Source organism: Pteropus alecto, unplaced genomic scaffold, assembly GCF_000325575.1.
Source record: "Pteropus alecto unplaced genomic scaffold, ASM32557v1 scaffold34, whole genome shotgun sequence".
In the NCBI taxonomy this organism is placed as follows: Eukaryota; Metazoa; Chordata; class Mammalia; order Chiroptera; family Pteropodidae; genus Pteropus; species Pteropus alecto.
The window spans coordinates 2,114,553-2,130,285 of record NW_006435763.1 but is presented as its reverse complement, the minus strand read 5'-3'; the positions used below and the strand labels follow the sequence as shown (position 1 = coordinate 2,130,285).

Sequence of the window (15,733 nt, the reverse complement as noted above, 5' to 3'; positions counted from 1 at the left end):
ACACACACGTGAAGGACAGATGTGGCTGCAAGGGCCATCAGTGGGGTTGGTAATACCAACCTCATGGAGCGCTGGGAGGCGCCACATGTACTTACTCTTTGGGGAAAAGAAGTGTCATGCAAATGAAGGGTGAAATTATTACTACTGCCTCTCTGTCAAAAATGTAATCAGGTGTATGCTTAGATCACTTACAACGTGTCAGCAATCCTGGCTAGAATTAGGAAAGCAAGGAAGAGATGATCTGTGTATCTCAAAATTCCACGTGCATGAACTGCTCTCTGCACGAAAGCAGAAAGGAAAGCAACCAAGTTGCTACTGCTTCTGACCCGGAAGAGAAAGCCCAGCATCTTCCTCTCCTTGATGTTCTAATGAAAGAACAAGAACCAGGAAAACACGGGACACTAACACTTAGGTCACCAAGTCATGTTTTAAGTGTTCGATAAATGGCAGCTATTATTAAAATTTGATTTTATTTTGCTTAAAATCCCAATGTACTTTTTCCACCTTGTTATTGAGATATAATTCATAATTCCCTCTTTGAAAATGACTCATTCAGTAGTTTTTAGTAAATTCCAAGAGTATAAAACCACCACCACTGGTTCCAGGCCATTTTTTCACCTCAAAAAGAAACCCTGCACCCCTTAAGCACTCACTCCCCGGCCCTGCCACCCCGGCCTCTACTTCTGTCTACACATCTACCATTCTAGACATCACCTAGGCATGGAATCACATGAGAGCGCCGAGTTATCTTTAAATGCTCCAAGATCATTCCTCGGGCTATGACCCTTCAGAGCTGGTGGGCTGGTCAGCAGAGCGCACAAGCCCCTCTGCTATGTGACCCAGGAGGCGGACTCAGAGGTGAAAACAGATCATGAATGATCACGAATCCAGACCAAATGAAGGCCAAGCAGTCTCCACCAGGGCGAGAGCATCTTCATGTGAAAATTTGACATTTATTGGGACAGTGGCCACCTGCAGTGCAAACTGAGTGAGGCAGCAACATGGGGGCAGTTAGGGGCTGCGCCAGCTGGAGGGGACATGTCCAGCCTCGTGGCATTACCACACCTGCCCTTCACGCCAGTCTCGGTGCTCCTCCTGGCTGTGGCGAAGACGGTCATCTCCACAGAGCCTTAGAACCTTCTGTTTGAGAAGTTTGGCTCATCTGCTCTTTCTAAAAGGCCTTTCTTAGAGTTCTCAGAGAATGGAAAGGTAAAAAATAGATTTTTGCTAAAAAAAGAAATCCGATTCTGATCAGAAGTGGCTAGACACTGGACGAAGAGGATCTGGGGCTACATCTAGGAGCACAGGGATTGATGAATAATGCCTGCCATGAGCAGGGGCTGCAGAAGTAGCAAACTATTGTGTACTTCCACCCCACCCTCAGGGCGGTGAGCCCAGAAGCCACAAGGCGTGAGTTCTCCCAAGCAGTGGGGATTTCTACTCTCCTACTGCTGAGGTCAACTGCTCTAATTAACGCTCTACTGGGTCACCAAGGAGATGCAGCCCATGGGGACCAGAGTCTCACGAACACGACTGGTGAAACTTCAGTATCATCTTTAGGGACAGAAGTTTCGCCTAAGACATCTGAAGTCAAAGCTTAGCGAAGGAAATGACTAGAGCTCTCCCGATCTTCCGAGCCTGCTCAGAGCCAGGCTCTGTGATTACTAGGAATTAGCTCTCACCTGCATTGAGAGGCAGCCAACCAGCAGCGCACGGAGCCGCTGTCTCAGAGAACCAGCGGAGGGGTGGGGAGCGTAGCCAGCTCCCCGTCGTGCTCTGCAGGCTATGCCTGGGACTGGGGACTAGGCAGAGCCCGGGACTGACTTGGCAGGGAATCGTCACACACTTATAGAGGTGCCAGCCGCTGTTGGGAGCCAAAGGAGCCCTTTCTTGGACTGGTGTCCACGCGGGGGTCACTTGGAAGCTACATTTGGGCTAAATTAATAAACAAGATGTGCTCCCTACCAACCCACACCCCACCGATGCAGTTTCCTGACGGGACTGATGTAAAACCAGCGGCTGGTGTGTCGCCAACCACGTTCCCCTCCCATTCCCCACGACGAGAGAAACAACTCAAGCCCACAGGCAAAGAAGCTTGTGAGTTGGGATCATGTCAACAACGTGCCAGGCACTGACTTAGTGGTCAATATCCATGTACCAAGGCTAAGGGCATCAATTCCTTTCATCCCCATTTTATAAATGAAAGAACAGGCTCAAAGGTGCCCAAGGTCACACGGCAAGAAGTGAGGGAACAGGACTCCATCCAGGTCGGCCTCTCAAATGCACACTGCATGGTGCCTGGCGCACAGACCCCTCCCTTGCAGCAGAACAGAAGATGCCGCAGGGCTCACGACCCCTGGATGTCTTCATGCTGGTACAGCCACTCCAGCAGGATAAAGAATACAAAGTTCCAGGCCCAAGGTGCTCCCAGGCACCCAGCTCAGTCTACCCTTTTCTTCCAACTAAGCACAGCACCAATCTCTACTCAAAGCCACTGGAGGAGTCTGGGGTCATTCAACCCAAGCCAGATCCTCCCCCCTCACTTGTTAATGACCGTGTCCTTGGCTCACCTCAACCCTGCGCTCTCAAAGATAAACGTCCGGCAGCTCTGAATGTATGCTCTTCCTCCCGAAGGCTTGCCAAATTGCACGTGTTCTTCCGAATACACAGACTTAACACACTGTTCTTCTAGCGACATAATACACGGAGTGTTTCCCAGCACACAAGGCCACGTGAGCACACTGTCACAAACCTTCTGACCAGACCCATTTCCTCCTGGGAATGGAGCTTTCTCTTCCCATCAGCACAGAGGCGACAAGGACCAGAGCAGCCTGTGCTGAGGCAGGGGGAGTCAGAGAGCACCAACGGACGGGGCCATCCAGCAGTGAGACTCGCTGGCGGTAGTGCATGAGTGAGAAGATGGCACATCTTGTTCAAGCGATCTATTCATTCCTCAAACACTAAGGACGCCAAGCATCTGCCTTGTGTGAGCGACAGGGTTTAGCCCTGAAGATGAAGCACAGAGGAAAGAAAGAGCAGGATCCCCACTTGGAGTCATGGGACTCCAAGTCCAGGAGAGGAGACGGACCCTAATCAGAGGCACACTCAAGTACATACAGTAAGTCTTCACATATATCGATAGGTTCTGCAACTTCATGTGAAATAAAGTATAATGAAACTGATTTGACCACAGGCTAATGACATAAACAAGAGTTAAGTTCCTACAGCATCTCATCCACATTGTAATGAAATGACACTGAACTAAACAACGTTATTATTATAAGCCTCCCTAATCAGAGGCACACTCAAGTACATACAGTAAGTCTTCACATATATCGATAGGTTCTGCAACTTCATGTGAAATAAAGTATAATGAAACTGATTTGACCACAGGCTAATGATATAAACAAGAGTTAAGTTCCTACAGCATCTCACCAACATTGTAATGAAATGACACTGAACTAAACGACGTTATTATTATAAGCCGGAGTGAACGCTATAAAGAAAAGCCTGCCAGGATCCACAAGTGAACAGCCTGCCCCCTCTCGATGGTCTCCGAGAGGAAAGGCAAGCCAGCTCCCATCTCGGGGTCTCTGAGGGGAGGAGACAGCCTGCCCTATCGAGGCCACGCGGGCCTGCAGGATCAGTTTCCACCTCGAGAAGTCACTATGTTTATTCTCACTCTCGGCAATTAAGGTAAACCTGCTGCCAAATTCCCAAAATCTATTTTGTCCTGGTGCTTTTAGAATTCTTTTAAGGAAGAGCAAAAGGGAGCCAAACTTCCGCTTATTTATAATATGTCAAAATCTGTAAAAATAAAAAAAAAAAACTTTACATCTGATTGTTCTTAATGCTTTAACATAACATTCCCCGATAAAACACCTCCCAGCAGTTTAACCTTCAAAGCGAAAGGAAAGCATCTCCACAATTCAGACTCGTGGAAGGTAAAACGGCAGAACTAGAACACATCAGACAAATTGCCTTCTGGTTTTCTTCAATTTAAAGCTCAACGATTTGTCTTCCTGTCACAACGTCTTGCTACATAAAACTTCCTGGAGAAGCTGCATTCGGGAGCTCACTGCAAAGGCTGTGGGGCTGGGAACAGAAGCGCTTGGCCTGCACTGCAGCCCGGCACGAGGCTGGCCGAGACTGAGAGGGGAACAAAATGGAAGGCTCGGAATCCGACGATATTTTGGAAGATGAAATGTCCTTCCTTACTGCTGAAGATGAAGGATGCGGTCCTTTTAAAATCATCATTATCTTTAGGTCTATGGCCATGCTACCCTGAACAAGCCCGATCCCGTCTGATCTCGGAAGCTAAGCAGGGTCGGGCCTGGTTAGTACTTGGATGGGAGACCACCTAGGAAGATCAGGTGCTGAAGGTGTAAAAATTTTTAAAAATAAGGGATTGTAAGCTGACAAGGTCCTTGCAATCTGTGAGGTCAACCAAGGGTTGCCTCACCTAAATTAATTAATCAATCAATCAATTAATTAAATCATCATCTTTGACTGAAAACAGCCAGAGTTGGTACAAAAAAGGAAGGAAGAAATGATAGTCAGACATGCCAACAGAGATACTCTGTGACAATCATACAGTACAAAAGCCATCCTGATGGCATGAAGAGTGGATGTCAAGGGGACTTCACATCTGGAGGCAGACGGAGGCCCAAACCACAGGACCATGAGCAAGCCGCTCAACCTGTCACCTCCTGTAAACAGAAAACCACAGTACCCAGCTCACTGGCCGCTGCGAGGATTAACTGAGCCGATGCATGAGAGACACAAAAACTCCTCATCAAAAAAGAGAGAGCTATCAAAATAGGTTTTGCCCATAATGAACAGGCAGCATCTGCCCCAGGGCCCTGGGGGGTTTATGCTGCGTTTATCTCTCGGCCTGACACAGGCGCCAATTACGTCACTGCTAATACATGTTGGTCCCTCTGAGCAGGACACACGGACAGAGCCCAGGGAAGGCCCTGCGGCCCGCTGGTTTGGGGATGTGGCTCACCCCACTGTACGCACGAGCACCCTGAGGTTTAGAGACGGCTAGGTGATGGGCTCGGGGTCGCGCAGCAAGGAAAGGGCAGGGTCTCCAAACAGCCCTACCTGGAAGCCCCGGGCGCCGCCCGCACCCCACACTGCCTCTGCTCCGCCCAGGGGCCTCCTGAGGAAAACCCTGAAATGACCGCCTGCGGGTGTCCAGGCTTCCCAGCCTCAATCAGTTTCCTGCCCTAGACATGGGAGGTAATTACTCAAAAGCGGGTCTGGGACGTCCTCTTAACAGGAACGAATGAGAGAGAGCAAGGACCTACGATGCGGGGTCTGCAGTGGACGAGCGATGTAGATAACCACCACTGGCATGGCTGCTCTGAGAGCGAAACTGCTTGTGCCAACAACGCGACCGCAAAAGGGAAAAGAAAACAGAACAGGAGAAGGAGAAGAACTCCCTTTGTTAGCACTTTTCCCCCAAAGAGGCGACTGCTCCAGGCTTCTGGGCCACACCCTGCGGAGGGGGCTGCGCTGTACCATCGCCCACTCACTCAACAAGCGCTGGCTGGGCAGCTCGTGTGTGTGCTGGGAGCTGGCCAAGCAGCCTGGCCCCGGCCCCCAGAGAACTGACATCCGTGAGCGGAAGGAGGTCTACATCAAACAAACACACTGAGATGGACGAAACAGGCAGAGAGGAAACTCAAAGCCAGAGAGGGGCACAACCGGGGGAGACGAGGCGCCGCTTCAGACAGTGCCACCCCGAACAAACACACTGAGATGGACGAAACAGGCAGAGAGAGGAAGCTCAAAGCCAGAGAGGGGCACAACCGGGGGAGATGAGGCGCCGCTTCAGACAGTGCCACCCCCTACAGAGACGAGCAGGAGCAGCCAGGCCCAGGCCGGGGGCAGGACGTTCCAGGCAGGAGAGACAGCAAAGACCCTCAGCCGGCAGCAGGTCGGATGGCACGGGCCTCCCAGGCCGTGGGGAGGAGTGTGGATCTTTTCTGAGTGCTACAGAGAGTTTTAATCATGAGAATGACATGAGCTGATCTACACTTTTAAGAACTGAAATCAGGATTCAGACAAAACCACTGAAAAAGTTCAAGACGATCAAGGATCTTTGGAACTTAGAAACTAGATGATACCAAGGGATTACGGCTAATTGTGTTCCATGTGATGAGTGTTGTCTGCACTTCTGTTTTTTTAATTCTCATATGTTAGAGATTCATAAATAACCAATATTTACAGGTGATATAACATCTAGAATTTGTTTTGAAATACTCCAGCAAAAAACAAAGCAAGGAAGAAATGAGTGAAACAAGAGTGATAAAATGTTAATAATTGCTAAGGCTAGGTGACAGGTACGTGGGGTTTGTTATACTATTCTGTCTCCTTCTGTATGTATGTGTGAACTGTCATAATAAAAAAAAAATTAAATAAGAAATAAACAAACAGATATTAAAAGTTTCATTCTATAGCCCTGTGGTGGGAGGCAGGGGGGAGCAGACCATCTTGGCCTGGTTAAGTTCCTCTGAAAGCCAAGGTCACATCCTTATTAGCAACAAACCTGGGAGGAAATCTCACCTCACACCCTCCATCCCAGTGTGTCCATCTGCTAAATAACCGTATCTCTTGCCTAGCTGAGCAATTTCCACTTTAGATGAAGGAGCCAAAACAGACTACCCCCAATCTGCACAAATGAACCAAAATCACAGACTTTAATCCCTTAGTGACCCAGGGACAACCTCCTCCTCAGAGGCTTGAAACCTGCTGACACCGTGACCATGGTGATTACACAGGGATGCGAGCTCAAACGCACAATCTCAGGATGCGATCACTGGGCAACAATTAGCTCATTGGCTGACCTTCCTGGTGGTGATGTTTTTAAGGTTGTGATGCTGTCTCGCTCTTCAAAAGACCTGCCACATACGGATGCACAGGCTCAGGAACAAAGTGAACGTCCTCAGTGAAAACGCTGGTGCCAGAGAGAACCAGGTTCGGATCTGGTCCCCTACTTGGAGGAGCTACACAGATACTTTACATCTTCTTTATATTCCCATCATCCCCGGGCAACTATGTCTACTGGGAAGACAAAGTCTAATCTAAGAACAGAACAACTAGCATCACACTTCTCTGTGATGGTTCTACCCACTGTCTCACCTGCACATCTTCTCTCTGCTTAAATGTGATTAGTACCATCTCTTATCTGAATGGCTCAAAGAACCTCCGAGCCCAGACTCACCCCCTCCAAGAATGGCCTCCTCCCATCCAGTTCTCCAAAAGGCCTGGCAGAGGGAACCACCCACAACCAGACCTGTACATGACTCTCCTCTGCCTGGAACATCCTGCCCCAGGTCTGTGCATGGCTGCTCCTGCTCGTCTCTGAATTAAAGGCCTCTGATAGTTCCCTATGTCCACAGACCAGAGCCAAACTCCGCTGGGGCCTTGGGAATCTGTCCCTACGTCATCCTGCCAGAACCTTCCTAGTCGTTCCCCAAACTGCAGCCATCATGAGCTACCTGCAGCCTCCCTAACACATTGTCCCGGTGCATGTCTCTCCCGCTTTGCACAAGCTGTTCTCTCTGCCTGGAATGCCTTTCTGGGAGCTTCTAGAAAACAAAGACCATGTCTGTCATCCTTGGATCCTTGGCATCGAGAAACGATACTTGACTGAGATGGTTATAAAAATCATAGAGTGACACATAACATCCCTCATTTATTAACTTCCTGTGCTTCAGACACCATGCCACGTTTATCTGCATTATCTGATTTTATCCTCACCATCACCTATGAAGTGGTTCTATATTATCCCCACTTTATAGATTTTTTTAAATGGAGGTTCATAGACAAAGTAACTTGTCCAAGGTCACAAACAGTTAGCAAGTGCTTAATACAGGGATTTCAGTCAAGGTCTTTTGGACTCAAAAGGCATTCTGTTCATCATCATAGGGAGAGTCTGACAGACTGATGACCATGGAACATGAGCTATGTCATAACTCCATCTAACAAAAGAAGTGACTTTTGCTAGGGAGAGCTTACTATGTGCAAGGCACTGAGCATGAAACAACTTTGCCTTCCGGAATACCTACCTGTTCTTCCCGTTATTTTATTTAGGGTGACAATGTGCCCCACTGAAAAAAACAACACATCCCTCGGCATCCCCAACAGAGTAAGTTCAAGCCAGTGAAATGTAAGAGAAACTGTTCTGAGTGACTTGCGGGGAACCTCCTTAAAATAAAATTGGCACACACTCTTTTTTCTCTTCTGCTTTACCTTTCCTGCTGCCTAGAATGCAGATGTGGTGGCCGGGGCTCTAGCAGACATCCTGGACCATGAAAGGACCTTAGAAAAACAAGCCAGACACAGCAGAGCAACAACGTAGAAGTAATTGACAAAACTTCATTTGTTCAGTCAACAAATTTCTGAGCCCTATATAGGATGTACCAGGCATTGGGATGGGCACTTTGGGATAGATGTACCAGTGAACAAGTGAGACAAAGGTCGCTGCCCTCAGGAGGCTTACAATGTAAGAGAAGAAGGCAGTGACAGTGAATGGTATACGTAATATAAGATGACAGATGCTATGGAGAAAACAAGCGGTAGAGAAAAATAAGGGGGAGCGAGTGCAGGGATGGGGAGGCGGTGCACTATGAAATCTGACAAACGAGTGAGTGAATGAGAAGAAACACAAGAAGACCTAATAAGAGGCAGTTCAAGTCACTCCCAGGGAAACCGACTTGGGAAAAGGAACAGCTTCATAAGATGGAGAAGAGACGTGGAGACATCTGTGGACTGAGTTCAGTCATAACAGCTCCTCATTCCACGTTAGCAGAAACGAGAAAGAACTGGACTCAGAGTCCCACCCGAGACGATCGTTTGCACGCTGCCTTTCCCGTATGGCTCACGGGGGGTACGGTAGCCGAGCAGGTGGCGTTCCAGCACCCCCACGCTCCACTTCGACCGCGCAGCTCAGCTCTCGGTAAGGTTACATCTGGAGCTTCCAAGGAAGACTGTATCGGAAGAAACAATTCTGCAGCTGTAAAGAAAACGTTTGTGTGATGGTTGTCTGGCGGCAAGGGCCGTCTGGCTGTACAGTGAGCACGTCACGTGCCCGTGCACTGTCTGTGTTCGGTACCATGAACTCGGTGAACTTTTGTCTGCCTGGTGAACAAAATCTTTGCAAACTTCCAGAATCACTAGACTTGACAGTTATCTCTCTTTAAACTGCACCACTGCAGCTGCCAAGAATATCTCCCCTCCGCCGAGCTTCCTGTTGTTCCCCTCCCTGGCTCCGAAATAACAAGAAGTTGCTTGGCAGTGATGTCATTGCCACTGTCACCGCCTGCAGGGCATTCACATGCTGGCTATATTTAAGACCCAGGCTTCATGTTCAGTGACATGGAAATTGCCACCTTGTGAACTGTACCAGAAAGGCAAGGTTTGAGAGATTATTTTCTACGAATAACCAGGTTACGAATTCTGCCTCTCCCGAGGCAAAGAGGAAAAGGAAGGGCGTTCAACTGAGCAACAGGCTCCAGCCCCGGGATCAGCTAGGACCAGCTGTTAATGTCAACCGTTTCTCCCATGTAACACAAACACTGACATTCACTGAGTAGCACCATCTCTCTTCCAACTTTTCTTCCTCCTAGGCTCTTCTGTTATCCCTCAAAACCATTTTGTTTTTATTTACTCCTATAGACTTCTCTACCTACTTCTCATTAAAAAGATAGCAAACAGAGTTTTAATGAATGGTAAACGCATTTCCCTCCCCTATGGGTAATTGCCAGAACCTTTAAATGAGTGTTCTATCATATTTATTGCTTCCGATCATTTTTTTATCTCCTCCTGCTTCCGTGCTTTGATGGGGAAAAGTGATGGGATAAACGTTTCAGACACAACCTTCTTCCTTTTCTCTTAGCAGCTGCATATCTTTCACATCTTGAGAAACCACCCAAGTCCATGTTTGGTGCACATTTTTCGGGAAACATCTGGCAACCAACTACTAATAGCTGTGACGCTTAACCATTCAACGTGGGCACGTGCTTCAAAATGCAGATGTTCATGCAAATACACCTTGCTGCTTACTCTCTAAAAATTTTAGTTCGTCAACAAAACCTGAGTCTTTGATTGGATTCTGGAACCATTAGAAAAAATAAACAAGCACATGGCTTTCTGCCTTGCTTGTGACTGCTTTAAGAGGTGCCACGATGCTCCCGTTACTCTCTATCTGTTCCAGTCCATCATTTTCATATGGAAAAACATCCCGGAAGCTTACACTGGTCACAAAATTCTGAAAGGCTTGTCAATGAAGTTGATCGGACTCTCCACCATTCATGGTGTTTGAGAAGGTACTTCATAATTGTAAGTTCAGGCAATATCGCATTTGGCATTTCCATTCTCCCACTGGTGGGGAATTCCCTCATCTCTACTCCCAAAAGAATAATCAGCTGGGAAATCATTCACATCAAGGATCCCTTCATCTTGGGGTCACAAAAAGCAGGAGCCAAGAGGTAATGAATGAGGATGGAACCGGCTCACGCTCCAGCAAGCGGGTCCTCCAGACTCACCCCAGAGCCAGAACAACACATAACTTATGCCATTAAAACATTTGTATCTTTTTCCGTGATCCCATTCCCTGAAACACATACTGAGGAACGGGATCGACAGAGGGAAAACGAGCTACAGCCACAAGGAGAGCATCTCAGCCTTTGTCTACGATCTCAAAAACCAGAAGAGGCCAAAACACTAACCTAGGCAGAAACTGCCAAGTAAACTGGTGTGCTACACGACCATTAAAAATGACCCCGAGGCAGGCAGGCCCCCCACGGACTGCCACGGGGCTAGCGAGCAGGACCTTCTCCTTGAAAAAGATTTTGGCAATATGAGTCAAGAGCTTTAGAGACACTCATTCCCTCTAACATGGGAGCTACACTTCTAGGAACCTAGATTAAGAAAATAATCTATAAAAAAAAAAAAGAAAGAAAGAAAGAAAAAAAAAGAGCTTTACCAAAAAAATATGTCCATGGAAATGGTACTCCTAAAACAGGGAGGGAGGGGAGATGTTTAAGAAAATGGCGGGAGAAACAAGGACATGTGCAAACACAATTCCACGTGGCCGTCAAAGGTGGTAACCACACAAGCGAATAACACGAGAAAACGTTTATGATGTGATATCAACTGCTTTTCAAAGGAAATCATCAACTTATAGATTCAGAAAGATGTGAATTATGTAAAATGAAAAGATGAATATACACATAAAATAAACTGGTATAAAATGTTTCCTAAATAATTTTAAAAAAACATTAAAAGGAAAATTGCATCCAGGTGGTTTTATTTAAACCTTTCTATTCTTCCCGGACTTATGGATTATAATTTGTGCATTACTTTTATATTCTGGGGGGAAGGGGAATTTCTATTCAGACATAATTTGAAATGTACACAGTGATACAAAAAAATGTTATAAACGATCAATAAAAATTGCACGTACACACTGATAGTGCTGTAACTGCCAAAACGGTACTTAAACAATTTAAGTGGAAATAATTCTCATGCCAGGGCTGTGAGATTTGGGGCTCTCTTCTACATTTCAAATGACATTGTTTGTACAACTGGTATGTTTAAAGCATGAAAACAAGAGTTTTCTCAAGAACTCTCAAGCTGGCCAGTCATGGCAGAATTCTGTCCTAGAACCCCACTTGTATGCACCTTAACCTGAAAGCATCCAGCACAATGTTGGGTGAGCAAAGATCCCGTGCAGATCCTTCGAAACCCGCCAAAAGCAAGCCTACATGTCGTTTGTAGTTCACTTCAATATAAAATTGAAAGCAAAAGGGACAAATATTAATAGTGCTAGTTCTGGTAGTGGGCCATGGCATTCTTTGTGTTCTTCAAACAAACCAACCAACGAAAACTAACTCCCAACTCGGTTCTGAGATAAAAATCACAAGTGCCTTCACCTAAGAGTCCTGGTGATCTCAGATAATTGAACTTACCCTTTCAGACCATGATTAGCATTCTGTCTGAGTCCCTGCTACTACAAGTGTGGTCACGGAAGCAGCAGGCCAGCACCCCCGGGAGCTCATTAGAAAAACGTGTCACACCTCTCCCAGACCTGCTGGAACCGAGGCTGAAGGCTGAAGGCTGCCGTGACTCCAGGTACGCCTAAGAGGTGCTGCTCTAAACCGCCAGCTGTCAGCCCTGGCCGCATGCTGGAACTGCCCGAGCGGCGGGGGTCTCGCCGCCACAGAGTCTGACTTAATTGGTCTGGAGGGTGGCCTGGACATAGTTTTAAAAGCTCCCCTGGTGACTGCGGTGTATAGCAAAGTCTAAGCAAGGCATTTACTCTTCAACCCAGAGAATTCTGTTAGAAAGTTAGTTACATTTGAGGAACAGCAGGCCAGATGAACTCCAGAAAATGACTCTTTGCAGCCTTGAATGAAGGACTAATTTACTTCCACAAAACCAATAATAATCATCATGGCTGCCTTTTACTAAGTGCTTACTCGGGGCACTTCCTGTGCTTGGCGCTTCTCATGCATCGGCTCTTACACACTGTATGTTGAGAGAGAGACTATTATTATCCCAGTTTTCCAGATGAGAAGCAAAAGGGGTAAAATGGCCATCTGAAATCACAGAACTTGAAGTGGCAGAAGCACTTGCATGACCCTCGGAGTGAACACCCCCTTCAATTCTGCACCCCAGGAGCCTCACGCCTCACCTTACGCTCGGTCCTAGCTTATCCCCCGCCACACCATTACACTATACTTCCTTCTGACAATGGCCGACTCAGCTGAAGCATGAGGAACTGTCAGCCAAGGGTTATTAAAATCTTTGTTTATATATCCCCCCTCGATTTTCAGCACCTAGAGGTGAGAGTCAGCTACATTATCTTGTTTTTCTCTGATGGACTAAGTTGAACATGGAATATACGTTTGATGAGTCAATCGACAAATGCGTATTAACTAACCACCTGCCCTTCACCGGATTTCTGTAGCATTAGACCTCAGGAACCCAGCTCCTCCTAGGCCACCCTGTCTCCTGCCCTGACACGTGTGTCTTGTGCTCACCCCGGTCCCTCCGCATGCACTCAACTCTCCTTGGCTGCTCTGGTGTAAGTCAGCAGAGACCTGCCAGCCGCTGACAAAGGTGTGCTGAAGAATGACGAAGAGCACGACTCACTCAGCTGATGAGACTCCGCCAAGGGGGAGAGGCAGCAACCATGGGGAAACGAGCCCAAGGAGACGCGAGGGACAGGAGAGCCCGGACGGGCCGGGACACGCAGGAGGAGCTCAACGGGTAATTCCGTGTGGTCGGGGTTCAGTCCCTGGCCAAAGACTCTAAAAGACTGAAGCAGCTGCAAATGGACCAGAAGGCTCTTGAACACAAAATTCTGATGGTACATTTGCAAAGGGTGCTAAAAGGGAGAAGGCTGGAGAAAGACCCTCCAACGAGTCTCACTGGGGAACAGTAGTTCTAAGAGCTCCCTGGTGACTGCAGGGTATAGCGAAGCCTAAGCAGGAAAAAGCGTGCAGACGCTTTTGGTCATCACAACGGCGACAGGGCCAGAAATGCCGGCTGTCCGGGCAGGCCGAGGCTGAGGCAGCCCACGACCACGAGCAGCCGACATCCTGCTTCTTGCAAACATGCTGATGGCCCTTCATGTAGGTGAGAAACTTGTTTATAATCTCAGCCTACAACCTACTTCATTTAATATACATTGAATATATTAGTTTTCACCCTAGAGTCCACCCAGACTCTGGTCTTTCATTTTCTGTTCTGCTTAAAAAGGACTTCTGATCTTCTTACCGCCTTTAAATCCAAACTTATGCATTGTAAGTAGTACAAGCACTAACCGCCTGTTTCCTAGCAAAGCCACATCCAGCCAATATATATTGAAATCTACTTTCTGTTATAAGTTATTTTCCTTTTCTGTCTCCTTCATATTAGAGTTAGGGTGTTATACTGATTTTTTAAGTTAGTTGTGTAGGTAGATTATATTAGCTATGAATTTCATTTCAGGGTAGTAAAGGGAGTGTTCGTTACCAAATGTTTTTATTAAAAAGAAGAATACTGATTCTGCCGAGACTGAACACTCCACATCAAAAGATGCAAAGTAGCTGGATTCGGCACTTGCTAATGAGTTCGTATTACTGTCAAACATTAAGAACCAACCACAGAAAGACACAGAGGAGAACACGGCGCAAGGACCCTGGACCACCAACTAGAATGGCTAAGTCTAGATTTCACTGATCACAGTTGGCTCCAGAGTGACGGCACAGTACTCTTACTTTGGAAAATCCACTGAACCCAAATGCAACGAGGAGATGACCCACAGCAGGGAACGTCTGCTGTCTTCGCCTACCCAGCCTTCGCCCCATCTGGTAGGAGGAGCCTGATATTTTTTTCTTGAAGAAAGGCATCTGTCCCCCTACTTAGCCTGTAGTCAGTGAGGATAAGCCAGCCACCTCCTGGCTCCAGGGGGCATGTGACCCAGCCGGAACAGCAAGAACAACACATCCCGCCGGGGAACTGGCAGTGAAGCCCAGGACTTCCTCCGGAGCTCTCGAGAAGAAGCGCTCCCCGCAGGGGTTGCCAAGCTGATGGGATTTATGCCTGGTGCTGCTGGGGGCTCTCAGGTCACCACAAGAGAAGAGCAACCAAGGGACGGAGAGGGGAGACGTGGAAAGACACAGGTCCTCTTTGACACCCTCCCCCACCCCCCAGCCCCTGGATCCAGCTGGGCAGAGAGCTAGCTCCTCCCCTAAACTTTTAAGTTACCCAAGCCAAATCAATTGCACTTTACCATAAGCCAGTTCCAGTGGGTTTCTGTCACTTCCTACTAATAGTTCTTGACATCTATCTACACTAAGTGGTGAGATTTCAATGGATGGCTGACAGATTTCCAGAAAGCCCCGATTCCCAAAAAATGACCAGAATATCACCTTAGGGCAGATGACAACCATCGGCAGATCTGAAGCTAAGCTTGGTGTGACTACGCGGTGCCAAGAGGAGGTGCAAAGAGAAGAGCCATCAAGGGGTTGAAAGAGCTAACATTTCCCAATGAGACTCAGGCCAAGTGACAGTGTCACTGGTCCCGTGGTCCATTTGCTCCCCATTTAACCAACATTACAGCTCAACAGCTGTGCATCAGGTATTGTGCTAGTTACCGGGGAAACAAGGTCAATGCAAAAGCATGGTCACTACCCTCACGGAGTGTCATCTGAAGGGAAAGACAATACTGACTTATGACTGCCAGTACTACCACTGGAAGGACACTGGTTCCCATGGGAGGACAGCACAGAGGGACCTGGCCCAGGCAATGCTCAAGCAAGAGGTCGGTGGCAAAGCCTTCTGTATCAGTGAGTGCTCCTGATGTAACAAAACACAGAAAATCCAACTCAAACTGGCATAAATAGCAAAGGGGACTGACGACTGACCCACGTAAGTGGAAAACCTGGCTTCAAGGGCAGGTGGATCAGTGGCCCACTGATGTCATAAGACTCGGTTCCCTCACCTCTCCTCTCCAATGCAAGCTGCAGCATAAGCCTCATCCTAACACTTTCTCCCTCATGGTGGTAAAATGGCTAAAGCAGCTCCCACCTTCACACCCTCATGCACATGGTCCAGAGGGAGCCACCCCAGCCACCCACGACCAAGGGACCATCTCCCCTCAAAGTCGCAGCAAACCTCCAAGTACGTCCTCATGGCCAGATCAGATCACGTGCCCGTTTCCAAGTCCAATCAT

At 47.7% G+C, this 15,733-nt stretch overlaps 1 protein-coding gene and 1 pseudogene across 1 annotated transcript in view; one reads left to right on the top strand and one right to left on the bottom strand.

Moving 5' to 3' along the window:
* The window catches only part of SNX29 (sorting nexin 29), a 443,554-nt gene that overhangs the window by 318,348 nt on the left and 109,473 nt on the right, over positions 1-15,733 (bottom strand). The window lies entirely within an intron of this gene.
* LOC112479143 lies at positions 4,267-4,385 on the top strand (annotated as a pseudogene).